The sequence below is a fragment of the Mus musculus genome, chromosome 13 (genome assembly GCF_000001635.26).
Source record: "Mus musculus strain C57BL/6J chromosome 13, GRCm38.p6 C57BL/6J".
Lineage (NCBI taxonomy): Eukaryota > Metazoa > Chordata > Mammalia > Rodentia > Muridae > Mus > Mus musculus.
The window spans coordinates 7,053,155-7,077,690 of record NC_000079.6 but is presented as its reverse complement, the minus strand read 5'-3'; the positions used below and the strand labels follow the sequence as shown (position 1 = coordinate 7,077,690).

At 41.1% G+C, this 24,536-nt stretch overlaps 1 long non-coding RNA gene across 1 annotated transcript in view; it reads left to right on the top strand.

Annotated features, from left to right (window-relative positions):
• Positions 1–1,493: 1,493 nt before the first annotated feature.
• Gm40662 overlaps positions 1,494–24,536 on the top strand; it is an 80,544-nt gene continuing 57,501 nt past the window's right edge. Inside the window, exons 1-2 of the long non-coding RNA XR_873113.1 lie at positions 1,494–1,519; positions 14,213–14,380. This is a non-coding gene — a long non-coding RNA (predicted gene, 40662). The remainder of the gene's footprint in view (positions 1,520–14,212; positions 14,381–24,536) is intronic.

Below are 24,536 nucleotides of genomic sequence, written 5' to 3'. Positions count from 1 at the left end.
GATTGACTAATTTAGATCTTCTGTGACTGTGATAAACTGAAATGTTGCAGATTAGAGACTAATTACCTTGGTCTATCTCTAGACTCTTAAATAGCCATTTAGTGTTTGTGTATAGTATACTAGACTTGTATATAATAAAACAAAGAATGTGAGACATGAATGGATTTTCAATATATTGGTAGGAACAACAGATAGGAAGCTATGGAAATGTGAGTTTCTACTATTGGCCTCGGATGCTGTCTGATGACACTCTTAAACTTTGAGTTGATTGAAGCTAAGTATGTGTTTGTACCAAAAAGGGATTTTACCTCATAATCACACACACACAAACACACACCACACACACAAAATGTCTATTAGGAGATAGCCCATGATGTTAAGTCTCTAATCTGCAACTTTTCAGCAGTTCACAGAAGTTTTAATCAGTTATTCAGACTTGTAAAATTTTGAAAATAGATATTTCATTGGGGAAAATTTTGGCACTTTATTTGACAATTTAAAATAAGGAAACAAAAGAAACAAAGCCATATATTATAGTTTGCATTTTGGGTTCGGAAAAATTACTACAATTTCAAATAAAGAAAAAGTATACAGAAAAATATCCATACACATTTCCATCATAATTGATTATTAAAACATGACTGTAATGATTTTTGTACATTGTGTATTACTTTGTATTTTTGTGATGCTTCTAGAAAGAGAAGAAAGACCATATGAGTGATCTATGTTGTTCTACTTCTAACATAAATTGTCTATGCATTTCCATCAGGAAAAAAAAATAGAATTTTACTGGGTAGTATTGCTCAATTAATTTCTCTTATCTAGAAAACCATGGAGAATCTTCCTGGAGTCTTCTATGGATAATTGGTAGCTGCTAAGGAAGGGAGAATTAGTTTTCATTAAGGGAGTAGATTGACATGCTCCAATAGATGACTTCACATCAAAGAGTATGCAAGCAGCACAAATTGGACCCAATGGGTTATTAATTTTTATGTAAAAATCAGAAATGAAGGAGGTGAGAATTAGAGAAGTAAAGCTGGATCTAGGAAAAGTTTTGAGGAGGAGTTGGGATGAATATGATCAAAATATGTTGCTTGAAATTGTCAAAAGTTATTAAATACTATATTTTAAAAGTTTTCAAACTCAAATTTTACTTCCCAAGGGATCAAATTAATTTATGCAATGAAACATTTTCCTCTGATTTCTAGAATAAGGAAATGTAACATGACTTTTATTCATCAAAACTTACCATTATTTTGGTTTACTATTTATGGTGGTTTGCATATGCTTGGCCCAGGGAGTGGCAATAATAGAGGGTGTGGCCCTATTGGAGTAGGTGTGGCCTTGTTGAAGTAGGTGTGTAACTGTGGGCATGGGCTTTGTCCTAGTTGCCTGGAAGTCAGTATTCTGCTAGCAGCCTTCAGATAAAGATGTAGAACTCTCAGCTCCTCCTGCACCATGCTTGCCTGGATGCTGCCATGTTCCCACCTTGACCATAATAGACTGAACCTCTGAACCTGTAAGCCAGCCCCAATTAAATGTTGTCCTTATAAGAGTCGTCTTAGTCATGGTGTAGGATCACAAGAGTAAAACACTAACTAAGCCCTATTTTTAAATTATGCAAGAATATTTAGAAGGTAGTTTGACAACATGATTGTTTAGCAAAACAATTTAATTGTAGGTCTTCCACCAAGGCCTATAATTTCCTTAGTCCAATGGGCTGTTGGCTCCAGTACCAGGAATGAAGTCCCCCATACAGAGCAGGCCCCAAGTACAAGTTTTAAAGTGGTTGGTTACCCCTAGAAGTCACACCACTACTGCTCCAGTGAGCACCTGTTTTCTAACAGATTGGTATTATGTGCAACACCAATTAAACTCACTGAGCTTTTTATTGCTTAATACAGACATATGATTGGTAAGGTAGCTGAGCCCTTAAGGCAACAGCCTACTAAATAAGGACATGAAGTTGGAACAAAGAGTTGTTTGGATGTGGGGAGGTAGAAGGGGCAGTAGGCAAATTTGATGATCAAAATGTACTTTATAGATGTTTGAAATTCTTAAAAAATAAATAATGTATTAATTTTTAAGATTATTGTCATGAAAAGTGAATGTTTATTCTTCAGAAATGTTTTGGGTGAGGAAAGAACTAATAAGATGTATTCCTTCATCATATCTCTTACATAGAGTAGTAAATACAATGTCTAAATGGAGTTTTTCTTTTTTAAGAAGATGGGTATTGTGGTGCAACTGCGTAATAAAGCAACCCAGAATCAAGAAATGCCAGTTTCCATATTGGCAGCAGTTCCAAACGGTACAACAAACAGTGATGCAACTGCTGTATGAATTCCACTGGAAAAATGACAACTCGGAAGGTTCAGAAAAACTATGACTGGTACCTTGTTTGTTCTCTGGCACATGCAAATGCTGATAAATGGACAGCCTCAAGGCAGAAAAGTATTGTTAAAGGTTCAGAACTTGAGGGTTAGATAGACAGAGGTAGGGCTTGATTAATACACATTATACATTATGGAGTCAGTGGCATGATTGATTCTGTTCATGTGTGCAGTTTACCTATGTCAGTAAAAGTAAGATATGTATTGCTATTTTCTATTGCTATGATAAGACATCATTGCCACAAGCAACTTCTAGGAGTGTTTGATTTGGTCTGTGGTTCCAGAGGGGTAGCAGTGTGGCGTGTTCTAGTGGGAGGGCGCAGGAGCATGGAAACACGTGACCCTCAGGGCAGCCAGAACAGGAAGCTGAGAGAGCACACCCTCAACCAGAAACGAGAAGCAGACATTAAACTGGGAGCTGGAGTCGGAAGATGTTTTAAACTGAAAAGCCTGCCCCCGATGACATGCTTGCTCCAACAAGAGTCTAGTTCCTAAAGGGTTTGTAGTGGTTATTCCTGGTTGTCAACTTGACTATATTTGGAATGACTACAATCCGGAATTGGAAGGCTCACCAGTGACCCTTATCTGGAGGCTTGGAGATCCTTATCTGGATCTTGGTTTGAAGATCTTAAGCCATAGTGGCTATGGATTCCAGAAGATTGAATCTCCGAGTTTAAGGAACACACCTTTAATCTGGGCTACGCCTTTCATCTGGGATTAAAGGTGTGGTGGGACACACCTTTAATCTGGGCTACACCTTCTGCTGGAGACAATATAAGGACATTGGAAGAAGGGAGTCTAGCTCTTGCTCTTGCTCCTTCGCCTGCTTGCTGCGTGAGACTGAGTAACTGCTAGATCCTTGGACTTCCATTCACAGCTGCGACTGAACCATTGTTGGGAATTGGGCTGCCGACTGTAAGTCATCAATAAATTCCTTTACTATTTAGAAATTATCCATAAGTTCTGTGACTCTAGAGAACCCTGACTAATACAGAAGTTGGTACCAGGAGTGGTTCTAGAGTAACAGAAGTACAAGGATGAATCTTTTAAAATACTGGAATTGGCTTGTTGATCCACCAGCACTTTCAACTATTGAAACCTCTCCAGACTCTCTCCCTCCTGGGAGCTCAGAGAATTTTGAAGACCCATGGTTGAAACTATATTCCGAACTTAAAGAAGCTAATGACCTTGATTTTCTTAATGAATTAGGTGATTCAGTGCACAAAGCTTTCTACAAGATGGGGAAAAAATCGGAAAATGATTTTACTGGCTGGCTGCTCTTAGTATCTGTGGAAAAAATGATGAATGAAAGGAAGGAGTTGTGTGATAAAATCGAAAGTCTCCAGACACAAGTAAACGATCTAAAAGTTGCTAAGTGTGTCCTTGAGGAGAATCTTCTCTCTTGTAGCAATAGAGCTCAAGTTGCAGAAAATCAAACAGAAACTCTCATTGTAAGGTTGGCTGAACTACAGCGAAAATTCAAGTCTCAGCCTCAGAGTGTGTCGACAGTTAAAGTAAGGGCTCTAATTGGCAAAGAATGGGATCCTACAACATGGGACGGGGATGTGTGGGAAGACCATGTTGAAGCTGAGAATTTTGAATCCTCAGATTCTCAAGGATTTGCCCCACCTGAGGAAGTAGTACCCTCAGCCCCACCTCTTGAAATAATGCCTTCCCCACATGAGGAAATTAATTTTGCAGAGTCTGCTCACGGCCCACCAATAGTTTCTTCTAGACCTGTAACCAGACTCAAAGCAAAACAGGCTCCTAGAGGGGAGGTAGAAAGTGTAGTCCATGAGGAAATTCGCTACACTACTAAGGAGCTTAATGAGTTTGCTAATTCATTCAAGCAGAAACCTGGTGAATATGTGTGGGAATGGATTTTAAGGGTGTGGGATAAGGGTGGAAGGAACATAAAACTAGAGCAGGCTGAGTTTATTGACATGGGTCCTCTGAGTAGAGATTCTAGGTTTAATACGGAAGCTCGCATAGTTAAAAAAGGTGTCAAAAGTTTGTTTGAATGGTTGGCTGAGGTGTTTATCAAAAGATGGCCTACTGGAAATGACTTGGAGATGCCTGATATTCCGTGGCTTAGTGTTGATGAAGGGATTTTAAGACTTAGGGAAATTGCAATGCTAGAGTGGATATATTGTGTAAAGCATAATTGTCCACAATGGGAAGGTCCAGAAGATATGCCTTTCACTAGCTCTATAAGACGCAAATTGGTGAGAGGGGCACCAGCACATTTGAAGGGTTTTGTTCTTTCCCTTTTCCTTGTGCCAGATCTTAGCATTGGAGATGCTTCTGCTCAATTAGATGAATTAAATTCACTGGATTTAGTTGGATTCCGAGGTAACAAGGGCCAGGTGGCAGCATTGAATCGCCAGAGACAAGGTGATTCTAGTTATTATAATGGACAGCGTAGACAAAAGAATGTTTATAATAACATACCCGTAATGGTCAGCACAGGAGAGGTGAAATTTATAATGGCATGACTCGGTTGGACCTTTGGTACTGGCTAACCAATCATGGTGTTTCCAGGAATGAAATACATAGGAAGCCTACTGCATATTTGTTTGATCTGTATAAGCAGAAGAATTCTCAAACAAATGAAAGAAAGGCTACATTAGATCGTGGTAAACAGCCAAATGAAAGAAAGGCTACATTAGATCGTGGTAAACAGCAATCTCGGCCAGTGAATCAATTTCCAGACTTGAGACAGTTTGCAGATCCAGAACCCCTTGAATGAAGGGGTGGCCAGGTTCCACTGAGGAAGGATCTTGATAAGACACTCAAAGGTTTTGCTGTTACCCTTTCTCCAGTTCTTCCCCAGAGGGACCTACGGCCTTTTACAAGGGTAACTGTACACTGGGGAAAAGGAAATAATCAGACTTTTCGGGGTCTGCTGGATACTGGTTCTGAGTTGACACTGATCCCAGGGGATCCCAAGAAACATTGTGGACCTCCAGTTAAAGTAGGGGCTTATGGAGGACAGGTGATTAATGGAGTTTTGACTGATGTCCGACTCACAGTAGGTCCAATAGGTCCCCGGACACATCCTGTGGTGATTTCCCCAGTTCCAGAATGTATAATTGGGATAGATATACTCAGAAATTGGCAGAATTCTCATATTGGTTCCCTGAACTGTAGAGTGAGGGCTATTATGGTTGGAAAGGCCAAATGGAAGCCTTTAGAGTTGCCTCTGCCAAAGAAAATAGTGAATCAAAAACAGTATCGTATTCCTGGAGGAATTGCAGAAATTACTGCCACTATCAAGGACTTGAAAGATGCAGGGGTGGTGGTTCCCACCACATCTCCGTTTAACTCTCCTATCTGGCCAGTGCAGAAAACAGATGGATCATGGAGAATGACAGTTGATTATCGAAAACTAAATCAGGTGGTAACTCCAATTGCAGCTGCTGTACCAGATGTAGTTTCGTTACTTGAGCAAATTAACACATCTCCTGGCACCTGGTATGCGGCTATTGATCTGGCAAATGCCTTCTTCTCAGTACCTGTCCATAAGGACCACCAGAAGCAATTTGCTTTCAGTTGGCAAGGCCAACAGTATACCTTCACAGTTTTGCCTCAAGGATATATTAACTCTCCTGCCCTGTGTCATAATTTAGTTAGAAGGGATCTTGATCGTTTGGATCTTCCACAAAATATCACATTGGTGCACTATATTGACGACATTATGCTGATTGGACCAAGTGAGCAGGAAGTAGCAACCACTTTGGACTCATTGGTAACACATATGCGTATCAGAGGATGGGAAATAAATCCAACCAAAATTCAAGGACCATCTACCTCAGTGAAATTCTTAGGAGTCCAGTGGTGTGGAGCATGCAGAGATATTCCTTCTAAGGTGAAAGATAAGTTATTGCACCTGGCCCCTCCTACAACCAAGAAAGAAGCACAACGTTTAGTGGGCCTATTTGGATTCTGGAGACAACACATCCCTCACTTGGGTGTGTTACTTAGGCCTATTTACCAAGTGACTCGGAAAGCTGCTAGCTTTGTGTGGGGCCTGGAACAGGAGAAGGCCCTTCAACAGGTCCAGGCTGCTGTGCAGGCTGCTCTACCACTTGGACCATATGACCCAGCAGACCCGATGGTACTTGAGGTGTCTGTGGCTGATAGAGATGCTGTTTGGAGCCTCTGGCAGGCTCCTGTAGGTGAATCACAGAAAAGACCTTTGGGATTTTGGAGCAAAGCTCTACCATCATCTGCAGACAACTATTCTCCCTTTGAAAAACAGCTCTTGGCCTGCTATTGGGCCTTAGTGGAAACTGAACGTTTGACAATAGGACACCAAGTTACTATGCGACCTGAACTACCCATCATGAGCTGGGTACTATCAGACCCTGCAAGTCATAAAGTGGGACGTGCACAGCAGCAGTCTATTATCAAATGGAAGTGGTACATACGTGATCGGGCCAGAGCAGGTCCTGAAGGCACAAGCAAGTTACATGAAGAAGTTGCTCAAATGCCTATGGTTTCTACTCCTGTTACAATGCCATCTGCTGCCAAACATGCGCCTATAGCCTCATGGGGTGTTCCCTATGATCAACTGACCGAAGAGGAGAAGACTAGAGCCTGGTTTACTGATGGCTCTGCACGTTATGCAGGCACCACCCAGAAGTGGACAGCTGCAGCATTACAACCCCTTTCTGGGACAACCTTGAAAGACACAGGTGAAGGGAAATCTTCACAGTGGGCAGAACTTCGGGCAGTACACATGGTATTACAGTTTGTTTGCAAGAAGAAATGGCCAGATGTACGATTATTCACCGACTCATGGGCTGTAGCCAATGGATTGGCTGGATGGTCAGGGACTTGGAAAGATCACAATTGGAAAATTGGTGAGAAAGACATCTGGGGAAGAAGTATGTGGATAGATCTCTCCAAATGGGCAAAGGATGTGAAGATATTTGTGTCCCATGTAAATGCTCACCAAAAGGTGACTTCAGCCGAGGAGGAGTTCAATAATCAAGTGGATAAGATGACCCGTTCTGTGGACAGTCAGCCTCTCTCCCCAGCCATCCCTGTCATTGCTCAATGGGCACATGAACAAAGTGGCCATGGTGGTCGAGATGGAGGTTATGCTTGGGCTCAGCAACACGGGCTTCCACTCACCAAAGCTGACCTGGCTACAGCTGCTGCTGATTGCCAGATCTGCCAACAGCAGAAACCAACACTGAGCCCCAGATATGGCACCATTCCTCGAGGTGACCAGCCAGCAACCTGGTGGCAGGTTGACTACATTGGACCACTTCCTTCGTGGAAAGGACAGCGTTTTGTTCTTACTGGAGTAGATACTTATTCTGGTTATGGATTTGCCTTTCCTGCACGTAATGCCTCTGCTAAAACCACCATTCACGGACTGACAGAATGCCTTATCTATCGTCATGGTATTCCACACAGTATTGCTTCTGACCAAGGAACTCACTTCACAGCCAGAGAAGTACGACAGTGGGCCCACGATCATGGAATTCACTGGTCTTACCACATTCCCCATCATCCTGAAGCAGCTGGTCTGATAGAAAGATGGAATGGCCTTTTGAAGACGCAGTTACAGCGCCAATTAGGTGGTAACAGCTTGGAAGGCTGGGGTAGAGTTCTTCAGAAGGCAGTATATGCTTTGAATCAGCGCTCGATATATGGTACAGTTTCACCCATAGCCAGGATTCATGGGTCCAGGAATCAAGGGGTGGAAAAGGGAATAGTTCCACTTACTATCACTCCTTGTGACCCTCTAGGAAAATTTTTGCTTCCTGTCCCCATAACTCTAGGTTCTGCTGGCCTAGAAGTTTTGGCTCCAGAGAGGGGAATGCTCCTACCAGGAGCTACAACAAACATTCCATTGAACTGGAAGCTCAGACTTCCCCCTGGTCATTTTGGGCTTCTAATGCCCTTAAACCAACAGGCTAAAAAAGGAATAACAGTGTTAGGAGGGGTGATAGATCCAGATTACCATGGGGAAATTGGATTACCTCTTCACAATGGTGGTAAGCAAGATTATGTCTGGAGTGTAGGAGATCCCTTAGGGCGTCTCTTAGTACTACCATGTCCTGTGATTAAAGTCAATGGGAAACTACAACAGCCTAATCCAAGCAGGATGACAAAGGATGCAGACCCATCAGGAATGAAGGTATGGGTCAATCCTCCAGGAAAAGAGCCAAGACCTGCTGAGGTGCTGGCTGAAGGTGAAGGAAATACAGAATGGGTAGTAGAGGAAGGTAGTTATAAATACCAATTAAGGCCACGTAACCAGTTGCAGAAACGAGGATTATAAAGTAATATGAATGCCCATTGTAAATTTACTAATGTGTTTGCGATTGTACGAGGGATAGTTATATCATGTTAGGCGTATTTACAACCTTGTTATTGTTTCATGTGAACATGAGATATTATTTGTGTCAAGTTGACAAGGGGTGGATTGTAGTGGTTATTCCTGGTTGTCAACTTGACTATATTTGGAATGACTACAATCCGGAATTGGAAGGCTCACCAGTGACCCTTATCTGGAGGCTTGGAGATCCTTATCTGGATCTTGGTTTGAAGATCTTAAGCCATAGTGGCTATGGATTCCAGAAGATTGAATCTCCGAGTTTAAGGAACACACCTTTAATCTGGACTACACCTTCTGCTGGAGACAATATAAGGACATTGGAAGAAGGGAGTCTAGCTCTTGCTCTTGCTCCTTCGCCTGCTTGCTGCGTGAGACTGAGTAACTGCTAGATCCTTGGACTTCCATTCACAGCTGCGACTGAACCATTGTTGGGAATTGGGCTGCCGACTGTAAGTCATCAATAAATTCCTTTACTATTTAGAAATTATCCATAAGTTCTGTGACTCTAGAGAACCCTGACTAATACAGGGTTCTTGACTTCCCACAAGAGTACCACCAACCAGGGACCAGTAGGTCCAATATATGAGTTGGTGAAGAGGATTTCTTGTTCATGTCATCACAAGATATTTTCAAAATAAGAGATATAAGGGGCCAGAAAAAGTCATGGAGGTTCTGAGTTGTTCATTTTTCCAGTCGAAGTCATAGAGCAGTTGAATTACTGCTCACTCTGCTGCTTGGAACTGCTGCCATTATGGAGGGTGGAGTTTTATTTATTTATTTTTTAAATTTTTTTTATTATTATTTTTCCATTTTTTATTAGGTATTTAGCTCATTTACGTTTCCAATGCTATACCAAAAGTCCCCCATACCCACCCACCCCCACTCCCCTACCCACCCACTCCCCCTTTTTGGCCCTGGCATTCCCCTGTACTGGGGCATACAAAGTTTGCGTGTCCAATGGGCCATATCCAGGGATCCACCCCATAATCAGCATCCAAACGCTGACACCATTGCATACCCTAGCAAGATTTTATCGAAAGGACCCAGATGTAGCTGTCTCTTGTGAGACTATGCCGGGGCCTAGCAAACACAGAAGTTGATGCTCACAGTCAGCTAATGGATGGATCACAGGGCCCCCAATGGAGGAGCTAGAGAAAGAACCCAAGGAGCTGAAGGGATCTGCAACCCTATAGGAGGCTGGAGTTTTAGAACCTAGAGAAACACTCCTCAAACCAACAAGTCTAAGGTTAAGTTCTTCATAAAAAGTCTTTACTTTATTGTATTCTACAGAAGCAATTTCACTTTTTATGGCAAACCCTTCAGATACTTTTAATATAAAAATGGAATATTATTCTACAAAATAATGCTAGATAGAGTGCCTTTTCTCAATTCTTATTTAATCTGAAATACTCTATACTAGGCATATCTACTAATTGAAAAAGTATGTACTAGTTGAGAAATCTCAGGTGAGTGGTGAGTAATCGGTTCAATGCTCTTAAAATAAAAAATCAAATATAAGGAATTTAGCAATGGTGTGTTTATTTGAATTACAAAACTAAAAAAAAAGAGTATTCTGAGTGTTAGATTCTCACATGTAATATTTTTTATAAGGCACGTCAGTTTCCTTACAGGGACACAGAGAGCATTTGTAGCTACAGATTAAAAGCAGTGCTTATAAAATTTTGATGCTCATAAGTGAGAGGGAACTTGTTTCACTTTTATTTCATTTCAAGGCATAAATCAAAGTATAGAAAAGAAACCAAGTTAAGTATCTTTGGCTATATATTCGCCCCCAGAATGCCCAGCCTAAGAATGTGTTCAATAGACTGCTTTGCAGCATAGCCTTACACTGTGCCATGGGTCATTACCACGTTATTCTGCACCTTATTCTCTTGTTTAGTAAGTAATTAGTGGCTCAGTAGTCAAGAGTACACGGTGCTTCTGCCAGGCATCTGAGTATGGTCCCAAGCACTCGTGTTGGGACAGCTTACAATAGCCTGAAACTCTAGCTCCAGGGTATCCAATGCCCTTTTGGCCTCTCTGTAGGTGCCTGCACTCATACACACCTACCCATACACAGATACACACACACACTTTTGCACACACTTAAAAGTTAAATAATTTACAAAAAGAATTAGAAAGCGTACAGAAAAATTATTAAATCCTCAATGGGATTTTTTGTGCTCATTTGCTATGAGGGAGCATTAATAATCATGATCTAAATGAACAAATCTCTTTCAAATAATAAGTGCAGGTAACACATTAGAAACATTTTTCCCCTCTGGCTTTAGATTTTTCCAGAATATGGCACTTTTGTTGTACAAATTCAAGACATTGCAAGATGTATACAGCTATTCTTTACTCGAGCCTGCTAGTATTGCTGTGACATTGTTAATCTTCCTTTAACCTATTTGTGGAATGAGTAAAGTGTAAATTCAATTCCATTCTATTAATATTTATTGAGAACCCATGGAGTGCTTAGCATGGCACAAAGAACTGTAAGGTTAGGCGATGAATCAGGCACACACTCCTTGACAAGTGTTATAGCCTCCATCTCTGGGGAGCATTTACTCTAGCTTAGAACAATGTGAACAATCAGAATTAGAGTCATGCTCAGAAAAGAACATGAGGGCTTAAATCAGGTCAGAATAACCTAAAGCCACTTTAATATAAAACCATGGAGCAGAGCCCACAAGCACTGGCCTTATTCGTATGGACAGCTAAACCAAGGAGTGCATTGAGTAGCAAGAAAATGACACAGTAATTTGAGGGGATTCCAAAGGATCCTCCGATATATTCACTTCCAATAATTAGTCATACAGTATGTGATGAAGTAATCCTTTTAATTAAAGATCTTTTTGACCTTCAAAAGAACCCAGTAAAATATAAATCTTGGGCTCAGATTCATTTCCCAGCATCTTATAAATCAGGCATGGTGATGTGAGGTATGCAGCAATCCCAGCACTTGGGATGTGGAGGCCGGAGGATCAGAATTTCAAGGTCATTCCCTGATACACTGCAGGTTAGAGGCAAGCTTAGGCTACACAAGACTTCATCTGGGAAAGGAAAGAAGACACGAGGAAGCAGGGGGCTAGGGTCGGGGTCAGAAGGGAGTAGAACAGAAATGAAGCTAAGAACATATGTGCATTATGTGTTTATATATAAGCACATTTGTATAAAGTCCCCACCTATTTTTCCAATCTTATATGACAGATTGCCACACTATTTTTTATTTTCAGTTTTTTTATAGCCTCATGAACTTGATCTAAGTCCTAAACTCCTTCCTCGGGAAAAGAAAAGACACACACACACACACACACACACACACACACACACACACACTTACACTGCTTTGTTTTCAAAAAGTAAAGACATGCCCACACTTGCCTAAGTATGTATAAGAACTGCTGTTGTGTGATTTTTCTCCTAAGAGATCTTAAAACAAAATAATGTACCTATTCATTGCAAGGGAGCCACCACCAATCAACCAATCAAACAAACAAAAAACACAAGAAGAATAACAAAAAGAAAAGAAAAAGAAAAGAAATAAAAAAGAAATTCCAGCCATGTAAATCTAGTTAAGCAAATGAGTTTGAGTTCCACTAAAGCTGCATCTCTAGAGCCCTTTACAGACATCTGAGACCGCCTCTCCTCTCCCAGCAACTGTGTGCAGAGCTGCTGCCTTGTCTGTACAAGGAACCTGTGATCTTTGAAGTTTTCTTTGTTTCCTGAGCCCTGTGAGTTTGCTTAGTTTCCTGAATCTTATGGCCACTCTCCTTCAATGCCCTCCTAGAAGAGATTGTCTCAGTTCAGAGGAAACTACACAACAAGTAACTTTGAAATAGACCAAGAACTTCCTATAAAATTGATCTAAAGAAGTGGCCAAGGTACAGTAAGTTGGAAAGAATCTCTAGTCTCCATTTAAACCCCAGACCCTGCCATATGCAAGCGTGCTTCTCCCTTCCCTCCTTCCTAAGCTAGCACACAGCAGTGGACAGAGCAGAAGGTTTTTGCAATAGCTTCTCAGCTATCTCCTTTTCTCTCTCATCATCAATCAACCAATCATGGTTACCAAACAAAGGATGGGAGAGATAATGGCAAAAATACAAGGGGACATTGGATTTCTCTAGATGAGTGCTATTGTTTCAACTTCCATTATTTTCCCATTTTATCTCATTTTCTGAAAATCAATAATTTTATTTTATGGATCCTGAAACTTTTCACACGTGTTGTTTAAACACAGGAATGATGTGCGTTGTTTCTAGATTTGAGGCCAAAAGCATCCACCCCAGTCTGCCTTTTTTTTTCTTTTTTCTTCCCTTTTGTAACTGCTAAATGAACTTAAAACTTTGTGCAAGCTTCTAAGACTTGTTTTGTTATTGTTCTTGTTGTTGTTGTTCTTTATAAGTAAACTATGCATCCTATTCTACCTGGAAAATATTAAAGAAAGAAATTAAAATATGTAAAAGAATTGCTAGGGTTTGCATTTGGAATAGCACTCAAGGTGACATGAGTGACGTCTTAGTCAGCAGTGCAGCAGACTCCTAAGTGGGAATTTGGGGAAGCAGCTGGATCATGAAATCTCTGATCTTCTAAATGAATCCATTCACAGGCACATTCATAACTTGATAGGCTACAGGGAGCTGATGGAAACCTAAGATGTAAACATCATAGAAAGAACGGGCCATTGGGAGTAGTCTGTTAGAAATCATGTCTTCCCCAAAGTCCTTTCTCACTCTCTCCTTGCTTCCTGGATTCACCGTCAGGTGAATATACTCCCCCATCAATCAGCATTAACAGATCATTGCTACCTGTTCTTTTCTCAATCTAGAAAGGGAAAAAATGGTCACAATAGATTAAACAAAGGTTATATTTTTTAACCCATATTTAATCATCACAGTCAAGCAAACAACTTTAATCAAAAGAAGAAAGCCGAAGCCCAATATTTAAACTGTGCATTAAAATGTGGCATTTAATCTAATCAGTGTGGCCAACAATGAACAAGCCATATTCAATGTTTGTTCTTCAAACCTAGAATCCATTCCCTCTGTCACTCTAATTCCTAAATCCAATTTGAAAATAGTTTGCATTATATGCTATCTCACAGCCTTTCATGTTTGCTAACCAAATATAATATGTTTGAAGACTTCGTCTTTCTGAATGTGACATTGTTTAAAAAAAATCAAACGTGTAAAACAGTTACAGCTTCCAGTGAAATAAAAGGGAAAAAAATGTGTTTCCAGAAAGTGATGTGGAGGACTGTACAGAGCCAAAGGGAAAGAGCACTGGTTGATTCTCTCACTACTGGAAGCTTTATAGTTTGAAATATATAAGGACTAGAGAGATGATTCATAACTAGATAGGCTGTAGGAAACTGATCAAAGTATAGGGTTTTGATGGGAAAGGAATGAGAGTTATTGGTAATTTCTCTTTGGGGACTATCACTTCTGAACCTCTTCTCTAGGGTCTTGTATCCTGGCTCCATGATTAAGAGCAGTGATGTTCTTGCAGAAGGTCCAAGTTCAGTTCTGTGACAGCTTCCAGGTGATGAAGAGCATATCCATTCCAGAGGTCCAATTTCAGCTCCAGGGAATCCAACATAATTTTATGGCTGCTGTGGACACCTGCACATGTACGTACACAGATATACCACTAGAATAAATCTTTTAAAATGAGTATATATTTTCATGAATGGGTGTTTTTCAGTATTACACATGTAATTATAGTTCTCTACTATATTTTGATATTGCATCATCACAAACAGACTGGTAAACTATTCTATAATTAAAATTATCTTGTCCAGAATAACTGTTTGCACAGAGAGAAAATATGTACAAACAGAAGAGCAATGAAAACACCTAGGCCACACAGACATTTCCTGGGTAAACAATGAAAAAAAACAGTGTGGACCTCATATCTTTTTCATTTTAAATTTCTCATCATTTTCTGAGTAGTTATTTTACAGAATTTTCACTAAAGGTACAGAGATTCTCCTCTACTACAACTGAGAGAGCCTCCTTAGTGAATTGCGTAGAAGTTTGAGCACTTCAGTGGCTACTAAGAAAGAAGGATCAGAAGGCCAACATGGGAGTTGCCTTTGAGAAAGGAGAACCAGAAGGACAACATGGGAGCTGCCTTAGAGAACCCAAGGATCTAATCGTTCCACTTTTTACATTTCAACAAAATGTTCATAAAATGACTGATTTTGATTTGATTTCTTAACTTTCAATTATTCAATGCACAAGTCCATATAAAGCTCCTGATTTGAGCTGGCACTATGCCAGGCCCTGTAAGAAGGCATAGACACACTACCAAATGATCTATCCTCAAGGAGTTTGTATTGAGAAAAATCAAAACTAAAGTAGTATTACATACGATGACAAATAGTGAAAAACCACAGCAAGGGAGGGAGACAAAAACGTTAAGACTAGAGCTAAAATGTTTAATTAGGACGCCAGAAAAAGTCTCATGGGCACATCTAAGAACTGAACACAAGCTTGAAAAAGGGAGAGCAACAAGCCATGAAGATAATTAGAAAAGGCATCCTTGGTGGAAGGACTGGTTGTCAAAACCTTCAAGGGGGTGGTGGTTAAAACACAAGAAACACAGGAAGGAAATTAATTGAAAGAATGGGCCTAGCAAAGTGCTTCCAAAGCCCAGGAGTCAAAGTCTCTATGAAGCTGCTACTTGCAATAACCAGGAACACTGGAGATGGGAGAATAATTGATTTGTGCACATTTTGGAAAATGGCACCACTAACATGAGCTCAGTCAGTAAAATGCTTGTCCTGAGAGGTAAAGGCCTGAGTTAGATCCCCAGAACCCACATTTTAAAAGTCCACTATAGCGGCAGAAAAACATATATTGCTGAGGATCACCAGCTAGTGAAACTTGCCGAATGAGAGACCTCCTGGCCAGTGAAATATCGTTTCACAAAGCAAGATGAGCAAGGAGCTTACAGGCTAAAATAAAAGCCCCATATATACACTATAAATATTTATGCACTATAAATAAATATATATGTGTGTATATACAGATGTATATATACATACATACATAAGCATACATGTAAATGTTTTGTACACATATACATGTATACATACACACATATATGTATAAATATATATACAAATTTTCCAATACCTACTTTCAGATATAGAATAGTTTTAGGAATATGCAAGTTGTTGTTGAACAGGTCTCCCCTGTATTTCCATGAATCCTGTACCCATTAAAGTAAGAAGAATTTCACCTGCAATGACCAAACAAGAAACAATTAGGCTTGGAGGAAGGAATAACAAGAGAAAGCAAGCCAAATATCTTTATTTAAGGGATAAAATCATTTAACCAACCAGATGTTCGTATGTTGCAACTTAACCAAATTAAGGGAAATTTAAATTTTAAATTCCAAGCAGATGGAAGTCCAATCTTTCCTTTTTCTACTCAATGCCAAAAGCTATTGTAAAAGCTTCCTATAAAATGTTGGGACTGGAGAGATGGCTCATCAGTTAAGAGAACTGGCTTTTCTCCCATGGCTCCTGAGTTCAATTCCAAGCAACCACATGGTAGCTCGTGATCATGTATAATAGGATTTGATGCCCTCTTCTGACTTGCAGGCATACACACAGATAGAGAACACATACAGAAAATACATTTTTTAAAAAAATCTTGTAACATAAAAAATATTACAAGATCACAGTGGTAAAAGTAAAATAACAGGAATATTCAGTCTCTAACATTCAGCAGCCTCTTTAGACAATTATCCTTTTATTAATCAGGGGCTTTGAAGTGGACATGTAAGTCTGGGGAATTCAGTTGTCCCATAGTTAGGGAGACAGTAAATAGCAGGTGAGGACTCAGGCATTTATGAGTTGCATACTTGAAGTCCGGCTACCTTGCACACTTCCCATGTTGTTCACCACACTTAAGCAAACCTTCCAGAGAATTCCCATAGGATCAAATATATGACAAGAAAAAATGTAGACCAAGAAGAAATGGGATGTTACCTGTGTCTCATGGGTGATGGTTTAATCATGATAGCATTGAAATTCTTTCAACAGTCAGCATTGCTAGTTTCTTTCTCACACATACAAGATAAAACTTTTTACAGTAGAGGGATGCAATCCCACAGTCAAAAATTCAGACCCAGAGTTGTTCCTGTCTGAAAGAACTGCAGGGTTAGAAATGGAGAGGTGCCTGAGGAAAAGGGCATCCAGTGACAGGCTTAAAGTGAGATCCAGCTCAGGGGAAGGCCCTAAGGCCTGACACTATTACTGATGCTATGGTGTGCTTACAGACAATGACCTATCATGACTGCCCTCTGAAAGGCCCAACAAGCAGCTGAAAGAGTCAGATGCAGCTATTTACAACCAACCAATGGACAGAAGCTGGTGCCCCCTGTGGTTGAGTTAAGGAAAAGTTAGAAGAAGCTGAGGAGGAGGGCGAACCTATAGGAAGACCAGCAGTCTCAATTAACCTGGACCCCCGGGATCTCTTAAGACACTGAGCCACCAACCAGGCAGCATACACCAGCTGATGTGAGGCCCCAAACACATAAATATCAGAGGACTGCGGAGTCTAGACTCAGTCAGAGAAGATGCATCTAATCATCTAGAGACTTGAAGCCACAGGGAGTGGGGAGGTCTGGTGGGGTAGGGGTGGAGGTGAGGACATCCTCTTGGAGACTGGGGAGTGGGGAAGGGAAGGGGAAGCTGGGGGGAGGCGGTGTCAGATGTGGAACAGTCAGAGTGTGGACCAGACCGGACTCGGATAAAGTCTGGACTATAAAAGATGAGAGAGAGAGAGACAGAGAGAGAGAGAGAGGGGGAGAGAGAGGGGGAGAGAGAGAGAGAGAGAGAGAGAGAGAGAGAGAGAGAGAGAATAAACTTTTTACATCTCTTTGTTAAATTCTACTCTGTACTTGCTATATGATTCTTTCTTTCAGCACTATGTTCTCTCTACCTCCCTGTCTCTGCCTGTAAGAAATCTCCAACCTGCTTTCTCAGTAGCTCAAAAGTACATCTCCTCAGTCGCAAAGGCAAGGTTATGCCAATCTAGACTCCTTATACTCTTCGAAGGATTTGTCTGCAGTGGGGTTTTCCAAATTCCTACCCACAGAAGAATCCTGACCCTTGAAAGGAATATTGCACAAAACCAGCAAACTTCTCTTAATAACAAGGAAAACTGCATATACTCATTTTTTTTTCTCAGTTCATTCTAATTCCTCACCAGAGCCTTCCTTCCCTTTTGTTTCTTCGTGTGCTGGTTGAAGTGCCTGACACAGGGAGAAATTAAGCGATTTCCCCAGAAAGTCATAAAGCAGACTGACAGCTAACAGGAAGTCACCTATGCGCTCCACACAGTATTGCCTCCTCCTCGTTGGACAGCAACTCCCTCAGTGTCTTTCTGATGGCTGTCCTCAAAGTCTTTTCAGCTGTGAAGCAGGATGGTGGTGAGTCTGGTAATTGCACAGTGAATCTTATATGAACACTTGGAAGCTGTGTCTTCCTGGAAATTACATGGTAAATAATTACATTTGTAGGGAACAAATAATTCAACTATTCGTCACCATGTCAAATGCAATTGTAAGATCTGATGAGGCAAATCTTGTTTAGAAGATGAAAACAGAAGATATAAACCAGATAATTGCCAAGTGATTAAACAGGAAGTGCCATGCGTGTATGATTAATGCAAAATGTGCAGACAGACACTGCAGTGGGTTGGTCAGGGAGAGAGCTGGCAAATCCCCTGTACATGAGCAGCAACCACAGAATTCAAAGGATGCTCCGGGTCTGATTCACTCGGGGCACAGAGGCCACAGAGGCCCCAGGGAAAGATTGTCTTTATTTGTCTCATCTGTCAAACACTCTCTTTTCTTATCCCAAAAAGTTCTCACTTAACTTTCTTTTCATTGTCTTGAGAATTCCCTGTGAAACTCCTTTTCTACCCCTCCCCCCAGAATTTTCTGTTCCTACTACTGTTGCTTGTTAAGAGGCAATGTTTCTGCTTAGAGCACCATGTCCTCTACATTAAAAGAAAAATTTCACCATTATTTTTCTATGACTATTCTTACAAATCTATCAATACCTTTACTTATGTATACAAATAAGATCTGTATGTATGTATATGTACAATACATATATGTATATATGTGTGGATTAACGTTTTAGTGTGTGTACATGTGTGTGTGTGTGTGTGTGTGTGTGTGTGTGTACATGCGTGCCATAACCCATCTATGAAGACAATTTGCAAAAGTCAGCTATCATTGGCTTAGCTTTGGAAGCAAGTGGTTTTTACCTATTGAACCAACTCACTAGACTGAAATAGTTTGTCTTATAAATCCATTTGACAGGCTCACACAGCACCCTCATATTTGGATAATCATTTTTCTATGAATTATATGGGGGTAGTTTTGAAAGAGTTTCATACTTGAATAAGTTGGGTAGGCAAAGCACTGTCCTCTGCTGTGTGGGTGGGTATCCAGTTGGTTGGAAGTCTAGACTATAAGACCAACATTGACATAAGGGAGAATTCCTTATGTCTGGTGGCCCTGGAACACAAAGCCTTAGCACTATGGCATTTCTCTTGCCTTTGAACTTAAACAGAAACGAACCAGCCTTTTCCTGGGTCACTAGCATGTTGGTGATAGAACAGACAGAAGAGATTTGGCAAGCTTCAATTTCCATACCCAAATAAGCCATTGTGTGTGTGTGTGTGTGTGTGTGTGTGTGTGTGTGTGTGTGGTCAGGTACTATAATATAAGCCCGTGAATTTCTATAAGCATCATGTTCTATTTCTCACAATTGCCAAATATAATACACATAAAAATAATTACTAACTCCCTTAGCACTTTTTTGGCTTCTGTATAAAATTAGGATTCTATATACTATGCTATGTATCTTAACATAAAAGTTAGAGGAAAGAGCACTTGGGTGTGTTTCAGACCTGGGATGTTTTGGCTGCCAGCCAGCTTCTATTAGTTCCTAGAAAAGAGGAAGCATCCTGGTATCCCTCAATCCCTTCCTTCATGTGTGGGCAGTCTGTGAATCAGAGCTTTGTGGAGAGGTTGCTGGTGCTTTTCGTTCCCTGTGTATCTCAGCCCCACCCGTCATTAGAACTCTGTGAGATATTTTACTGCAGATCATTTTCAGATGCAGTGCATGATGGGCTGTGCTGAGGTGTGAAGGGAGATGGGCCTCCGGGTGAGCTAAGTGGTTTCTGAGTCACTGGAGCGTAGGCAGGGGCACTCAGGAGCACTCCCTGGTAGATCGTTAGCAATCCCCTAACTCTTCCTGGACAATAATATTGACTTCACATTAGATAAACATGAATCTTCTAAACAAGGAGAACGCACAGGCGTTATCCTCCCCTCCACATCACACATTAGAGAGGCAGCGGGACACAGTCCATAGACTTCAATTCTAACTGCAATTACCTTTCCTAGAGAAGCAAGCTGGACTAGCAAAGGAAGCTGTGGCTGCAACACAGAGCACAGCAAGGATGATAAAAGAGGTCGCCTCCTTTGCAGGGCCAATTTCTGTTTTGAACAGAACCCATTATTAGCTAATCACAGCCATTAGAAGCATCTTTTAACATCTTTTCTTTATTGAAAAGAAGTCAACAAGGGAGAGGCTCATCAGTTGTGAGGACATTGAAGGGAATTCCAGCCCTGCTGGGAATCCCCACTCACTGTACCTCCAGAGCTAGGGATGTAGACTGATCACAGGTCAACATGTAAGCTGTTGTCTAGTCTTCTTTACATTGCAGATAAGTTGCAGGATTATCAAAGTCACCATTTGAAACTTGTTATCTAAAATAAATCTCAACTAAACAAATCAACAGTTCAGTTTTTCTGGTTTGTGCATATTGGGCAATAAACATTGACAAATTGATGATGGCCTTTCTAAAGAATCAAGAAGATGAGGCATACAGGTTCTATGAGTGTTTAAAATGTCAATTTATATTAAAAATGAATTAGATGAAATTTATTAGGATCTCCAGATATAAAACAAACAACAAAAATGTTCTAGTTAATAAGGCACCAAGATACAAATTGCTAAACGCATGAAACTCAAGAAGAATGAAAACCAAAGTCGGGACACTGTGCCCCTTCTTAGAATTGGGAACAAAACACCCATGGAAGGAGTTACAGAGACAAAGTTTGGAGCTGTGACGAAAGGATAGACCATCTAGAGACTGCCATATCCAGGGATCCACCCCAAAATCAGCTTCCAAACGCTGGCACCATTGCATAACTAGCAAGATTTTGCTGAAAGGTCCGAGATATAGCTGTCTCTTGTGAGACTAGGCCAGGGCCTAGCAAACACAGAAGTGGATGCTCACAGTCAGCTATTGGATGGATCACAGGGCCCCCAATGGAGAAGCTAGAGAAAGTACCCAAGGAGCTAAAGGGATCTGCAACCCTATAGGTGGAACAACATTATGAACTAACCAGTACCCCGGAGCTCTTGACTCTAGCTGCATATGTATCAAAAGATGGCCTAGTCGGCCATCACTGGAAAGAGAGGCCCATTGGACACACAAACTTTATATGCCCCAGTACAGGGGAACGCCAGGGCCAAAAAATGGGAATGGGTGGGTAGGGAAGTTGGGGGGGGAGGATATGGGGGACTTTTGGGAGAGCATTGGAAATGTAATTGAGGAAAATACGTAATAAAAAATATTTTAAAAAAACTGACAGTAATTAAAGCAGATGTGAATACCTGTAACCCACAGCTCAGCAGCAGCAGGCAGGACTATCAGAATCCTCAGCCACATTGTCAGTTTGAGGCCAGTCTGTATTACATGAGACCCTGTCTTTGAAATGTACATGAGGGCAGCTTATACAGGACTCAGTAAGTTGGTGAGATGAAGATGGTTAGAGAGGTGGTAGGTAGGTAGGTAGGTAGATAGATAGATAGATAGATAGGATATATGGGTTGGAGAAGATATGAAGGGAGATGAGAGATAGATGTTACCATATTATATTATTAGCAAATGTGAAATTTGCAAGAATGACGAAATATAAAATAACGTTTAAATAAATAAAAATGTGAAAGAGGACTTTCTGGGTCAGGCGAGAGCCAGAGAGCTTCTGAGGCAGCGCCATCTTCGGCTCCATTCAACCGGCCACCTTCCTGGTGAGAGCACAGGGGTCCGCCCGGCCCGAGAGGTTTCTGCCTCAGGCTCCCGCGGGAGCCACCTTGGTTCCCGGACTCCGTGGAGGGCAGGCTGCACGGGTGAGGGTGTGGAATACAGAGGCCAGCAGTTTCTGGGACAGACGAGAGCCACAGAGCTTCTGAGGCAGCGCCATCTTCGGCTCCAGACAACCGGCCACCTTCCTGGCCAAAGCAACACAGCTTCTGGGAAAGGTCCTGTTTTGGGCCTTCATCTTCAGCCAGGAGGAGGTCCAAACACCAGATAACTGTGCACCTTCCCTGAAAGAGGAGAGCTTGCCTGCAGAGACTGCTCTGACCACTGAAACTCAGAGGAAAGAGCTAGTCTCCCACGTCTGCTGCTAGAGGGTAACAAAATCACCAGAAGAACAATCTCTAAACAAAGACAACTATAACAACTAACTCCAGAGATTGCCAGATGGCGAAAGGTAAACGTAACAATCCTACTAACAGAAACCAGGACCACTCACCATCATCAGAACCCAGAATGCCCACTTTGCCCAGTCCAGGGCACCCTAACACACCTGAAAAGGTAGACCTGGATTTAAAAGCGTATCTCATGATGATGGTAGAGGACATAAAGAAGGATTTTAATAACTCACTTAAAGAAATACAGGAGAACACTGCTAAAGAGTTACAAGTCCTTAAAGAAAAACAGGAAAACACAACCAAACAGGTAGAAGTCCTTATAGAAAAACAGGAAAACACATCCAAACAGGTGATGGAAATGAACAAAACCATACTAGACCTAAAAAGGGAAGTAGACACAATAAAGAAAACCCAAAGTGAGGCAACGCTGGAGATAGAAACCCTAGGAAAGAAATCTAGAACAATAGATGCCAGCATCAGCAACAGAATACTAGAGATGAAAGAGAGAATCTCAGGTGCAGAAGATTCCATAGAGAACATCGGCACAACAATCAAAGAAAATGGAAAATGCAAAAAGATCCTAACTCAAAAAATCCAGGAAATCCAGGACACAATGAGAAGACCAAACCTACGGATAATAGGAGTGGATGAGAATGAAGATTTTCAACTCAAAGGACCAGCAAATATCTTCAACAAAATTATTGAAGAAACCTTCCCAAATCTAAAGAAAGAGATGCCCATGAACATACAAGAAGCCTACAGAACTCCAAATAGACTGGACCAGAAAAGAAATTCCTCCCGACACATAATAATCAGAACAACAAATACACTAAATAAAGATAGAACACTAAAAGCAGTAAGGGAAAAAGGTCAAGTAACATATAAAGGCAAATCTATCAGAATTACACCAGATTTTTCACCAGAGACTATGAAAGCCAGAAGAGCCTGGACAGATGTTATACAGACACTAAGAGAACACAAATTCCAGCCCAGGATACTATACCCAGCCAAACTCTCAATTACCATAGATGGAGAAACCAAAGTATTCCATGACAAAACTAAATTCACCCATTATCTCTCCACGAATCCAGCCCTTCAAAGGATAATAACAGAAAAAAACCAATACAAGGACGTGAACCACGCCCTAGAAAAAACAAGAAGATAATCCCTCAACAAAACTAAAAGAAGACAGCCACAAGAACAGAATGCCAACTTTAACAACAAAAATAACAGGAAGCAACAATTACTTCTCCTTAATATCTCTTAATATCAATGGTCTCAACTCCCCAATAAAAAGACATAGACTAACAGACTGGCTACACAAACAAGACCCAACACTTTGCTGCTTACAGGAAACTCATCTCAGAGAAAAAGATAGACACTACCTCAGAATGAAAGGCTGGAAAACAATTTTCCAAGCAAATGGTATGAAGAAACAAGCTGGAGTAGCCATCCTAATATCTGATAAGATTGACTTCCAACCCAAAGTCATCAAAAAAGACAAGGAGGGACACTTCATTCTCATCAAAGGTAAAATCCTCCAAGAGGAACTCTCAATTCTGAATATCTATGCTCCAAATACAAGGGCAGCCACATTCATTAAAAAAACTTTAGTAAAGCTCAAAGCACACATTGCACCTCACACAATAATAGTGGGAGACTTTAACACACCACATTCACCAATGGACAGAGCATGGAAACAGAAACTAAACAGGTGTTAGGAGCGGGTGTGGTGGCAGTCCCAAAGGCGCCAGGGACTGTAGCTAAGTCGTATGACTTGCACCTGACTTCCTCATATAAGCCACAAACATCTTGAGAGATGCGCAGGTGCACCAGGATACCTGTGAATCCAGTTTGATGGAGATATGCCCCTGCTGCCCTGATTAGCTGAAGCTGCGTGCCTGGTGAGGCGGCGTGGCCTGCTGTGCGTGGATGAGAGTATAAAGGGAGTGAGAGGCCCAGGGTTCGGGGGAGATATAAACAAGAAGAATCAGGACTGAATAAACTGCTGTGAGAAGGACTGGTGGTCGTGTCCTTCTTGCTGGTCGAGAGTGGACACGACAAACAGGGACACAGTGAAACTAACAGAAGTGATGAAACAAATGGACTTAACAGATATCTACAGAACATTTTATCCTAAAATGAAAGGATATACCTTCTTCTCAGCACCTCATGGTACCTTCTCTAAAATTGACCAAATAATTGGTCATAAAACAAGCCGCAACATATACAAAAATATTGAAATTGT